This window comes from Buteo buteo, chromosome 9 (genome assembly GCF_964188355.1).
Source record: "Buteo buteo chromosome 9, bButBut1.hap1.1, whole genome shotgun sequence".
In the NCBI taxonomy this organism is placed as follows: domain Eukaryota; kingdom Metazoa; phylum Chordata; class Aves; order Accipitriformes; family Accipitridae; genus Buteo; species Buteo buteo.
In genome coordinates, this window is record NC_134179.1 from 21,545,650 (window position 1) to 21,558,758 (window position 13,109).

Consider the following 13,109-nt stretch of genomic DNA (forward strand, 5'->3'; position numbering starts at 1 on the left):
CATATTTTACAGAGGCAAGTTCCATCTGTAGCTGCAGACCTGCCCTATGTGATCTTTGGAGGCATGAGGTATCTGGCCCTGTTCCCTCTCTGGAATAAATCAACTTTACCAAACAATACTCAAATTATTAAACTTCCCAATTTATATGGTTTGAAATTGACCTGGTTTTCCATTTTTATGAAAACTGTACTTGATTTTTTGTTACAACTTAAAAAAACATTAATCACAAATTCTTTTGGTTTTTTTTTGGCAGATAAACACACTAAACCTGTTGACTACGCTTAAGGAAGCAGATCCTACTCTCATTTTGACATATATTTTCTGAAAGCAAATACCTAATCATTAACAATTTTTGCAAAAAAAAAAAAATCTCCCTAGAAATACTCATGCACTTTCTTGTCACCATCAGTGCTCCAGAGGCAACTTAACTGGCCATTAAATAATGCCTCCAGAAAGATTTGTTGCCCATTACTGATGTCCCAGCTCCAGGAAGCTGCAGCTGAAGAGACAACTTTCCACCGCCCTCCCTGCCTCTGCCTTCTGGTGCTGACTGCCCCAGCAGCTTGCGCTCTCCTGACGCTCGCTTTTGGAGCCTTCCCTGCATTTTATTCCTTCCGTGTCTGCCTGCAGATTTGCGAGAAAAAGGCCCTACAGCATTTTGCATTTGTTAAGGGTTCAAAAAATTCCCTTCCCGAACACAAAGGCTGGAGACCTGCCTAAAGTCAAGTCGTTTCCAAACAGCGCTGCTTCTCCCAACCACCCCTGAGAAAACAACCTCCCCAATCTTAAATGGAAATACAGCCTTTTGTTCCCCCACAAATCAATAGGGCTCGCTTGCCGAGTGCAGCGTCAAGTTAAAAGTCCAGGATAGTTTTGCTGCAGCCCTGGTTAAGTGAGGGCAGGTCACAGCATCAAAGGGAGCACCATGCTGACCTATGGGCTAAAAAGTGCTGGATCCTCCTGGTCCCCAAACCGCTCCCTCCTTCCCCGCCCTTGCTCCCGGCTACAGAACCCTGGCCCCTCTCCCACACCCACACTGGGAAGCATCACACTCTTCAGCAACCCTAGGCAACCCACCAGCCTGGCATGCAAAGACTTCATTTTTGCTGTATGGTTTGGTTAGGCTTTGTTTTGGGGGACTTGCAATTTTTTAGTTATTTTTTGGATATTTTTTTTCCCCCCACTGATATAGCAAGAACCTGCTCAGGGAGGAAGCCAAAGAGCACTGAGGGGAAGAGGCAGCATGTGCAAAATGATACAATTAACTTATTTCTCAGGTGCTGTGCTTTGCCCTCATCCTGGCACAACCTGAAGTATTTTTTCCTCAAACTTACCAGAAAAGATTGTTGCGAAGGTACAAGGATTTGGAATGCATTAGCCAAATATTGGCTGTTAAATGAAGCTACCAGTGTGGTTTCTGCAGAGTTTGCTTCAGAGGTGTTCTGTAGCAGGGAAACTGCTCTGCAATCTCAGCCATACGCAGCACTTGCAGAACCGGTTTTAACACTACGGTAGACTTAATGTAGCAAAATTAGTCTGGATTTGAAAATGGACAAGCTAGTTTTCCCAATTTAACTAACAATCTAATTAAACTGGAAAGAAAATTCCTTACCTTCGTTATGACTTTACTTTTGAGTAAAATTATAACCCTCTGTGGTTATTAAGAATATCTGTACCTGGATTACACTGACATTTTCAGATTCAAAGAAAAAGAAACTAAGGTTATTGCCTGTACTACTGATCCTGCCACTCCTTTCTGGGAATGAGCAAGACATACATATGCTCAAAATAAAACACTCTCTAACTTTAGAAGTAGAAGCATGAAGATATCTGTATTTCAGTAGACCTCCCCATTACAGATCTGACCCCAGTCAACAGGTCCTGAAACATGCACATTTTTCAGGTACACTGTCAGGTAATACCCTTGACAAGAGAAAAAAAGGAAAAAAAAAAAAAAGAAGAAGAAAAAAGATACATTTCTGGAAAATGAAAAGATACATTTCTGGAAAATGAAAAGATACATTTCTGGAAAATGAAAGCTCTAGTGTTACAATTTTGAAAATGAAAAAAAAAACAACAACCCCTTTCTAGTTTGGGGTGCAGTTCTATCAAATATATTGAATCTGACGGTTCCGTAAAGCTCCAGCCAAAGAAAGTGTATGTGTGTCTAGTTTAACTGCTTTGTTGTGACAAAATACCCATTTAACACATTTTTCTGTTTCAACAAGCTATGCAATATTTATCTAACATATGTAAACAAATAATACATTAAAATGCATGCCGTGTTCTATTTCATTAGGATTTCTGAATTAAGACAAACACAAAACTGAAACTACTCACATAGCTTTTTAAAAAATATTGGTTATACTACATGTTATACTTTGCACAAATTAGTACTAAATCAACACTTGAGCAATGTAATTCAGACTGAATTCAATGCTACCGAGATAAGTATATGTGATGTTCCAGCTCTTTATGGAAAACCAGACAGCTGCTGTTAATCTGTATTGCCTTTCATTGTTCAAATATATATGTGGTGTTAAGATCTCATAATTATGTCCAGGACCAAAGATGCCAGCCAAGCAAATTCCAGCTTTGTTGCATGATTTCTATGTTAAGTTGTACAAAAAAACCAACCGGTCTCCTGCCAAGATCTATGACAGAAAATATTCTTTTGCAGCCTGCATATTTGACTACAATGCATTGCAAGCTGCTTGATATCTTAACCTGTATAAAAAAAACACATCACCACATCGATAACTTACCACAGTTTTCAGTACCTTACAAAACAGTTTAATAATTCAGTTCATATAGAAGAGAAATTTGTTCAATATGGTAGGCTCACTCTCTTCTCATTAAGAGCAGTAGAAAACCAAACAACAGGTTGTTACCCCACTTTTAAGATTTACATTAAAAAACACTGGAAACATGGTAACAGGAACTTGTCGTCCCCTTGGCTTACCGTTATGGAAAAAGGGAAGTGGGTTTATTTCGTTGGTGGTATTATTATTCATTATTATTAATTACTGTTTTACTTGTTTTCAAGAAACATGACGTTCTTTGTGTTTGCATGTTCTTCACAAGTACAAGCACAGCATAAAGGGCAGCACATATTCACTCTGACAAAGGAGTAGACCAAATATCACACTGGAAGCCTGCAATCGATTGATTACACAGCAGGGTAGGGACGTGTGCCAGCACAGAGGGAAGACAGACACCAACCTCCCCTAGACCCTTTCCAAGGACAGCAGCTGGGAAGCCTGGAAAAGGGGCAGTGGGAGGGGGAGAACAAGCATCACAGTCCTCTTGTCTGCAACCATGAGTGCAGCAGGAGAGGGAAGCAAGGACCACAGTGCTCCCACCCTCCCTGCCTTTCTGAAAGAAAGTCCAAGATTAAGGGAGGACCTCACTGCTCCTTGGCTTCCTCTCCAGACACACGGCCCAGTGGCTGCACTGTAATGAACCAGAGTTAGAGAAGCGCCAAAGTTCAATTCACCTAAGTTCAACATGGCAATTCAAACACAACACTAGCTGAAACTGATTGCTTCGTGTTTTCTTTAACTTACAAAACCTCTGAAAGAGTGAACCAATCGGCAATGCAGACACACAAGGGTGACATAAAGGTAATGTAAAAGGTAATACAACTCTAAAAAAAGGCAGGAAAAAAAAGAGAGAGAGATATGCAGGTTGCAACTGTTTCTTATTCCATTTTGTGAAGGCTAGAAAGTTTACAGTAATCACCTAAGCCTGGTAGAGAACGTGGGGGTGAGAAACACGGGTTCACTCGCATGTGAGAGGCTGAGCATGTGAGTTTGCCTTTAAATTCACAAAAAGAAAGAAAGAAAAAAAATCAGAGAAAAGAAAGATTGTCTGTCTCCATTCCTGCCTTAAAGACCACAAAGTTAGTGGACTTCAGTTTTTGTGAGGTTTTGGGTTTTGTTTTTTTTATTTTCAGATTAAATCCAATTCTGAAGTTAACCAGTCAACTACAAATTTTGAAATTAATCAGGTCCAACCAATTAAACTAATGATCAAACCCAAAGTTACATGATATGAGCATAACACATGCTCAACACATTGCTCAAAGGGCAGCAATCAGTTGCCACACACACACACTAGATACATTTTGCTGCTGAAGTTTGGCAGATAGAAGGTACGATATTCTCACTTATTCCTCTCTCTTTCTCTTTTATTGCTTCTTTTCTTGTTCTGTGTTACAGCTCAAGACTACTACCACTTGAATGCCACCACAAAATCCCTAATATTTCATTCCTCCTCCAGAACTTCGAAAGTGCAGGAGGAAGGCTGCAATATAGATATTTTATTTTGAAGGCTTATGGGCCTTTATGGGCAATAAGTAGATTGAGAGCAGCCCTGCAGAGAAGGACTTGGGGGTGTTGGTTGATGAGAAGCTCAACATGACCTGGCAATGTGCACCTGCAGCCCAGAAAGCCAACCATATCCTGGGCTGCATAAAAAGAAGCGTGACCAGCAGGTCAAGGGAGGTGTTTCTGCTCCTCTACTCCACTCTCATGAGACCCCATCTGGAGTACTGTGTTCAGCTCTGGGGCCCCCAACATAAGAAGGCCATGGACCTGCTTGAGCGGGTCCAGAGGAGGGCCACAAAGATGATCAGCGGGCTGGAACACCTCTCCTAGGAAGACAGGCTGGGAGAGTTGGGGCTGTTCAGCCTGGAGAAGAGAAGGCTCTGGGGAGATCTTATAGCAGCCTTCCATACCTAAAGGGGGCCCACAAGAAAGCCAGAGAGGGACTTTTTACAAGGCCATGTAGTGATAGGGCAAGAGGTAATGGCTTTAAACTGAAAGAGGGTAGATTTAGATTAGATATAAGGAAGAAGTTTTTTTATGATGAGGGTGGTGAGGCACTGGAAAAGGTTGTCCAGACAGGTTGTGGATGCCCCATCCCTGGAAGTGTTCCAAGGCCAGGTTGGATGGGGCTTTGAGCAACCTGGTGTAGTGAAGGTGTCCCTGCCCATGGCAGGGGGGTTAGAACTAGATGATCTTTAAAGTCTCTTCCAACTCAAACCATTCTATGATATGATCATAAAATCATTCAAATTGAACACACATGCTTTCCTTGATTGTAAATTATTTCATTCCATGAATAGCAACAAACATCTATTACCCCTACACGACAGATGTGTGCCTCCTGTACTTGAAGAATTAAAAACCTGCAGCACTGAAATTTCAGTTACCTCATGCAACACAATAATAAAATTTAAAAAAAACCCAAACCTGTCAAGTTATTTTCCTCCAACAGACAATACCTACTGAAGAACACACAACCTATGAGATAAATTCAATGCCTGGCAAGCATAGCAAAGACTACATTTTTGCCATAATTGTCAATTTTGTTATCCAAGCCAAAAAGTTGATCACTTCAGACACACACACACACAAAAAAAAAAAAAAAAAAAAAAAGAAAAAGAAATCGATGCTACAAAATTTCGAAAGGTAAGAACTCACATAGGCACCAAACAGGCACACACCACTAGCCTGGTAAAGACAATGATCATCACACTGCAGCAGGACAGTAAAGTGACACTGCCACAACCCCATGAATTCCTCTGCTCTTTATTAGCAGGGATGCTCACACAATCTGCCCCCTCCACCAGTGTGGAAAATGTTTCTTCACTCTGTCTTGCAGTTGTCAAGCACTAATGCACTATCCTAGCTCAACACAGAGGACAAGCTATGGGCTGAGTTTCCATTTGCTGTTGCTTATTTGAGACACAGGCAGAGATGTGGTAATCCTGGTGTTTGCATCAAGGAAACCTCAGTGAGCAACTGTAAACCTTAAAACCAAAAAGGTTTACAGCTACAGAACCTATTCCAGCAAATGCATGGTACGCAAAAAGGTCTCATGGACCACATGCAAAAGACTCCAGAAGACTACAAGGCCACAAAAACAAAACAAAACAAAAAACCCACTGCAAACCAAAAGAACCAACCAACCAAAACAAAAACAAAACACCCCCACCCCCCAAACCACCAAAAACAAAACACCAGGAAAAAACGCAGCCTGGCTCACAGGATTGTGCAGAGCTTCTTCTAGGTAGCCAAAGTACTTTACTTGAAGTAATCCACTTCAACAAGTTTTATAATAATTCTTTAAACCTTCTGGGAGTTGCACATAAAGACATTTAAAGAAAATAGTGAAGGAGCTTCACAACTGACTAAGAATAAGAGAGAGAGAGAGAGCTCTCAAAGAAGAAAATAGTATGTCTGCAAAGACTACAATGCAACAGTTCCTGGCTCTGAGCCCAGAGCACTATCTGCCTGACTGTGCCATCACCCTGCATCCCACAGGGCAATTACTAGTTTGCAAACTTCCCATCACTACCTTAGAGCCAGGAAATTATTCTACTTCAGATGGTGTTTCAGCATATCCAGAATAGGGGTATAATTTACTTCACTCTGGCAGAAGGGGCCAATGAGGGTGGGGGAGTCTTAAAATGCTTCATATTATCTTTTGGGCAAAGGGGAAAATTCAACCATACTGGTTTGTTTGCTTGTTTATTTGTTTAAATACATGAACCTTGCATAATTGATCAGAATGTGATCCTAGTGCAAAGTAATTGATACATTTCTTCCCTCATCTTGGAATGTTGAATATTTTTTCCTTCAGAGCAACCATCTCAGTTGGTTTTTCAATGTCACCTCAAAAAAAGTTTAACTAAAGAAAAGAAGTACATACAGGGTAGTGAGAATTACAAAGATATGAGGTATTCATTTCCCTATGAGGAGGTCATATCACCAGTCGACATGGGATTCCTATTACATACTACTCTGGATGAAGAAAGCTGTTTGACTTTACTCCAAGCCTCAGGCTTGTTCACCATTTAGCATTAGAAAGAAAAAATATTAAAAAAAAAAAAGAAAAAGAAAAAAAAACCAAACCATCAAAACAACCAACACATTGTAGCATGGTATGGACAGAATTAAAAAGAAAAAAAATTATTCTAGAGCATTTCATCTTGCCCTAAATAATAAAAGGCAGGAAAGGACAAAAAGAAAGTTAAAATGCTGCTAAATTGTCAGTATTATTTTTTTTCCAACATATGCATTATTGGGGGTGAGGGGGTTGTGTCAGGGAAAATCCACACAACTAGCAGCATACAATGCTTCACAGCAAAAATTACCTAACAATACATCTTATCAGTGATGAATTGATGAGCTCAGACTTTTAAGTCAAAGACCCTGACTCTTCAAGGCCCAATTTCTGAAATGCAGAGATTTTAGTGAACTTTTTGATAATAATTCAATACTGCACTATTACACTTTTTCTCTTATTTACTTTCACTTAGGGATAGTCTGGAAACCCCTAACAGAGCACAATTCATTACTTAACCTTTTCAGAACCTGTAAAATGAGATAAAGTATTATCAACTTCTGCTTTCCTTTAACCATCTACTTGAAGCATGTATCACTGATTTCTGCCATAACCCTCTTTCATTCATTTCACTCTTCATCTGAATAAAAAAGTGTTTTAAAGAACAGCCGAGTGGAAAAGTATATCATTGCCAGCTCCTTGATAGTGTGATATTCGCAATATTTCTTCGAAAGGGAGAAGATCTTGCAGAAGCTGATAAAAATATGACAAAATCTGAGCTTCTTGCATAACAAGCAATCATACTTTCCAACTATAGACAAAAATCCTAAAAAAGAAAAATCTTGACAAAAGGAACCATCCAGAAGTTCTTTATTTACACACCATGATTTAAGTCAATCTTGTATTTCTGAAAAACTGAATTAGGCACTCCGAGGTGGCTGATTAGCAATAGTGTTTTCTCCCTGCCTGACAGTGCCTACTGTATGACAGGGAGGGGAATGCTACAGGCTTTTCATAATCTTGGTAATCAAGCTTAATATAAAATTTGCATACCACCTTGCTGATGTGTGGAATGTTTCCTGGTAGAGTGCTGAGGTTAAAGACACATATATTTCATCAGAAATTAAACACTGGCTAAAGATATTACATATTTATCTCAAAGTAAGTCTTCATGAGTTTACAGCCAGTCAGTTTTCCACCTGAGACTTTTGGGTAATTAAACATAATTTATAATATGGGCTCATAGAGCACATTAACCTCCAAATCTTTCATTGCCTTTGGAAATGCCAAGCACCTACTAAATTTTCATCACCTTGCCCTGAAAATATCCACTATCTTGCAGGGAATAGTGAAAAAAGACAAAATGCTCATCAGCTTCATTGACACTATGCTATTCAATGGAAAGAGAATTGAACATCTTGTACATATAGTAATGCAGTTCCTTACAATACTCCAGTGCTTCAAGTATGACATTTCTACCTTAGTTTTTAAGTTCAGATCATACATTTAGCAAAGGAAACCCAGAACATGGTAGAACAAAAGAAAGCTACTCAGAGACTGTAATGTCACAGAAAGCAAAGTAGTGGAAAAGACAGTGTTGAAAAACTTAAAAGGAAAAGGGAAGGAGTAAACATAGAAAAATGTGTTATTTTCTAAAGAGCTACATTATTACTAAAATTTTCTTTTTAGACATACGAACACTTTGGTTTTAAAATTCTGCAAATTCATTTTTTCTACAGCATCAGACTAAGGACAGAGCAACATAAGTGATTGCTCAGTCTCCATAGTTCCTTAGACTGTAAAAACCAAGGTGTCCAAAGTGATTTCTTCTACATCCCTGCTGGAAGTTAGTTCTTGGTGTTTTGTGGAGGCAGAGCGGTCTCTGCTTGCAATGGAGAAGTACAACTTGGGTCACTGACTTTGACAAGGCTGACAATTTTTACCTGATTAACAATAATCTCCCTGGTTTTAATTGTAAAAATTCGTTGATACTACTTTATCATATTTGCCTTTTTTTGATGTAGCATACCCCAAAACAAATTAGGATTCTCCAAAATAGGCTAGCAAAAATCAAATCCACCAAGCTAGTAAAGCTATTATACACATCTCCATATGACAATTTAAAAGTTAAGAAAAAAAAGAAGAAAAAAAAGGGGGGGGGACACACACAACACAACAGACAAGGGAGAGGACAACAGCATATATCACCATCATTCCCTTATCCCTCAGGAACTTCATGTGCTCATAAATAAACTAACTCTGGATGGAAAAAAAGCACATTGTGTGTAGCCTGCAGAACATACCCTGCTGAAACGATGCCACAGACCTTAACTAATAGTCAAAACCAGAGTTGTCATTTCTAAGAAAAAAGAAAGAGCATCCATGAAATCTGCAATACTTAGGTGGGACTGAAAACCTGAAGGATGGTACCTCAGCCATGACGGGGCTTGTTTGGGCAACGCTCGCTTTCACTCTGTGCACTACGGTTTTCCAGTTTGAAGACTGGAATGAGACAGTATTTGTAGAAGTCCTTTGAGAGCTCTAAGTGCTTTGTGTTCTACAGAACTTAATTATTAAAATGTTGCTGGTAATCACTCTGCTGGAACTTAAATCTTTCTTTGTCCTCACCAAATTGATAAACATCTCGGAAGAAATGAGACAGAAATGTGACAGATATGCCTGCAGACTTTCATGTTTATCCTAACAGATAGAAAAAGATGGTGTTTTGTTTGTACTAACAAGTCTTGGAGAAGCAATAAGAAAGTTCATTATAAAAAAGCATTTCTCTGAGTAACTCTTCAATAAACTGTATAAAGAAAGAAAGTCTTTTGATTAAGTGCTGTCTAGCAAGTAACAGTCAGGAAGGAGAACACTTAGGGGATTACAAAGCATTTCTGACATGAAAGCAACGTCATTCCTGCTTGGAAATATATCCAAAGGGGTTCAATTTTCAATCATTAGTGATAGTGATAAGCAGTGAGACAGTTAAAAGTGCTTTTAACTCATGAAAACTATGGAGGAAAGAAGGAAAAGAAACAAACAGATGTATAAGCCATTTCTTTGTGTATTAATGAACTAGGAACAAAACAGCTTATGGACAGTCACCTGAAATTCTTAAAAGCCACAAAGTATCCCCAAAGGAGTTATTCCACAAAAGGAGTGCTAAAGAATGATGCACCTACACAAAGAGCATTTCAGTGACTTATGCTACCTACCAGACACAAGCTGCTGCAAGTTTAAGGAAAAAAAAAAGAAGCTGTCTCAGTTTAATAAATATTAGTTTTCTTTAATTATAAAGCTAGCCAACCTTTTACTAACACTTTTTACTAAACAATTTTATATCTCTGCTAGAATAGCAGAGAATCCTTAGAAACTGGAAGAATTTAAAAAGTTTAATTTGTAAATTCCGGTTTTTAAAAGTCTAAAAATATGCTCCCCAAGTTAGACTGAAATGAGATGACAAGGGGAAAAGAGTCAAGAGAAATGGGCATAGGGCTGGTAGTGGCAGATGAAGTTAAGTCCTCACTTCTTCAGCCAGAACAAAAACTTCCACAGAATATGAACAGACTGGTTTAGGTAACCACAGAATATAAAAATTACATTTAGTCTGCCTAGGAATACAGAAACAATTTAAAGTACACATCCACTTGGGGGGGCCGCTATAAAAGAGGCCTTTGCCCTTTGTATAAAACTTAACCATGCCTTAGCAGTTCAGGCTAAAGGTCTACTTACCCAACATCTTTTCTTTAACAGTGGTCATAAGGAAAGGTAAGAACAGGGCAGGAATGCACATCACTTCTCTGTGACCCTGTCCTGGTTTCAGCTGGGATAGAGTTAACTGTCTTCCTAGTAGCTGGTGCAGTGCTATGTTTTGAGTTCAGTCTGTGAAGAATGTTGATAACACACTGATGTTTTCAGTTGTTGCTAAGTAATGTTTAGTCTAAAGTCAAGGATTTTTCAGCTTCTCATGCCCAGCCAGCGAGAAAGCTGGAGGGGCAAAAGAAGTTGGCACAGGACACAACCAGGGCACCTGACCCAAATTGGCCAACGGTGTATTCCATACCATGGGACGTCCTGTCTAGTTTAGGAACTGGGCAGTGGGGGCGGGGAATCGCCACTGGGGGACTGACTGGGTGTCGGTCGGCGGGTGGTGAGCAATTGCCCTGCGCATCATTTGTACATTCCAATCCTTTTATTACTACTGTTGTCATTTTATTAGTGTTATCATTATCATCATTAGTTTCTTCTTTTCTGATCTGTTAAACTGTTCTTATCTCAACCCAGGAGTTTTACTTTTTTTCCACTATTTTCTCCCCCGTCCCACTGTATGGGGGGAGTGAGTGAGCGGCCGCGTGGTGCTTAGTTGCTGGCGGGGGTTAAACCACGACAGCCCCCCAAAACATTCTCTGCTCCTCCAGCTATTTTCAGCTCATGAGACTTACTGGATTTGTTTGCCTAATTACTGATTTCTAATAGTTCTCTTCAAGAACTTGCCCAGCATCTCCTTAAGCCTACATACTCCTCTGACATCCACAACAGCTACTTCTGACAGAGACTTTCATGCATCTACAGCCTGCTGTGTGATTCACCTCTGTTTGCTTCTCTTCAGTCTGGCTCCCTGTCTCGCGTTGTGTGGCGAGGTTTTGGTAGCAGGGGAGGGGCTGCAGGGGTGGGTGGCTCCTGTGAGAAGCTCCAAGTCGGACCCGCCTCTCGCCAAGGCCGAGCCCATCAGCAACAGTGGTAGCGCCTCTGGGATGTGAGAGAAACCCCTATACAGACACCGAGGAAGGAGGGGGAGGAGGTGGATGTCCCTGCAGCCCGTGGCGAGACGGCAGGCTGTGTCCCTGCAACCCATGGAGGTGAGTGGAGGACCCCACGCTGGAATAGGGGAAGCGAGTTGTTCTCCCCCTGAGGAGGAAGAAGCAGCAGAGACAACGTGTGATGAACTGACCCCAACCCCCATTCCCTGTCCCACTGTGCCGCCGGGGGGAGGAGGTGGAGAGAACCGGGAGTGGAGTTGAGCCGGGAAGGAGGGAGGGGTGGGGGGAAGGTGTTTTAAGATTTGGGTTTTACTTCTTATTATCCTTGTTTTGATTTGATTGGCAGTAAATTAAATTGATTCTGTTTTTTCCCCCAAGTTGAGCCTGTCTTTTGCCCGTGACCATAATTGGTGAGTGACCGGTCCCAGTCCTTGTCTCAAGCCATGAAGCCTTTCATCGTATCTTCTCCTCCTCATCCCACTGGGGGGGGGGGGGAGAGCGAGCGAGCAGCTGTGGTGCTTTGTTACCAGCTGAATTTAAACCACAACATTGCCCCACCAGAACAAAAAGGTCCCTAATTCTTGAACTGGAAGAGGATTCCCCTTCATGCCAGCGATGGTTTTGCAGAACTCTATCATATCCCCCTGAACTGTGTCTTATTCCAGGCCAGAGAAACTTAGCCTATTTGAGCATTGCGTCTCATGCATGGCTACAGACTGCTCTTCTGGCACTCAACTCTCTTGCTCACGCTGAGATTTCCACAAGATGACTTTCACTGTCTCACAATTCAACATCCAAGACTTACAGAGCAAGTTTTAACATTAAGTGGTTGGCTGCTTATCAATGTTTCTTAAAATTTTCAATGTAACACTTTCTATATTATATTCTTGCCTATTTAGTCAACAAACTTACACTAGTTCCAAATTTTATTCATCCAGTATGTCTTTGATATTATTTTAAGTAATTTTCTGTATTCCAATATATTTTAAATAAAATCATTTGAAAATATCAGACCTTTGGAATGCTTCCTTTTTTTTCAAGACCTTCTCTGGATCTGGATTTTCTTGATGCTACATGGTGTTTCAACGTTAGAGACCATATACAGTCAAGGTCTTATAAATAGGAAGTGGGAGTTTGGGAGGGTGGCTTTCTTCTTAAGTTGCCTTATAACTCAATTCTACACAGTTTATACAGGCTCTATGTACTTCTGTACTTTCCACTAGCATTCCACTTGTTGCTTTCCTTTCTCAGCTATATCAACTGACTAAATCAAATTTAATCCCCTGCTTTCCCAAACTTTTCTGCATGCAGCTTGTTTACAGTCTCACACGTCTGCAAGTTTCGAATAGTGATCTGATATCCAAAAAGGCAACAAATTCTCATATTTCACAAGAAATCTGTTTCCTACCTTATCTGGCATGTGGCCCAACTGTACACACCATTAGTGAATCTTCAGTCTACTATTACGGTTTAAAGATGTTTTAAGTTCATCCAGGA

General features: G+C 40.4%; 1 protein-coding gene and 1 long non-coding RNA gene across 7 annotated transcripts in view; one reads left to right on the forward strand and one right to left on the reverse strand.

The window, feature by feature from the left end:
- Nucleotides 1-13,109, reverse strand: part of PTPRK (protein tyrosine phosphatase receptor type K) — a 417,854-nt gene that overhangs the window by 259,380 nt on the left and 145,365 nt on the right. The window lies entirely within an intron of this gene.
- LOC142034423 (uncharacterized) lies at nucleotides 11,541-12,623 on the forward strand. Its single transcript, XR_012651646.1, has 2 exons — nucleotides 11,541-11,711; nucleotides 11,991-12,623. It is a non-coding gene; the product is annotated as an uncharacterized LOC142034423 (long non-coding RNA).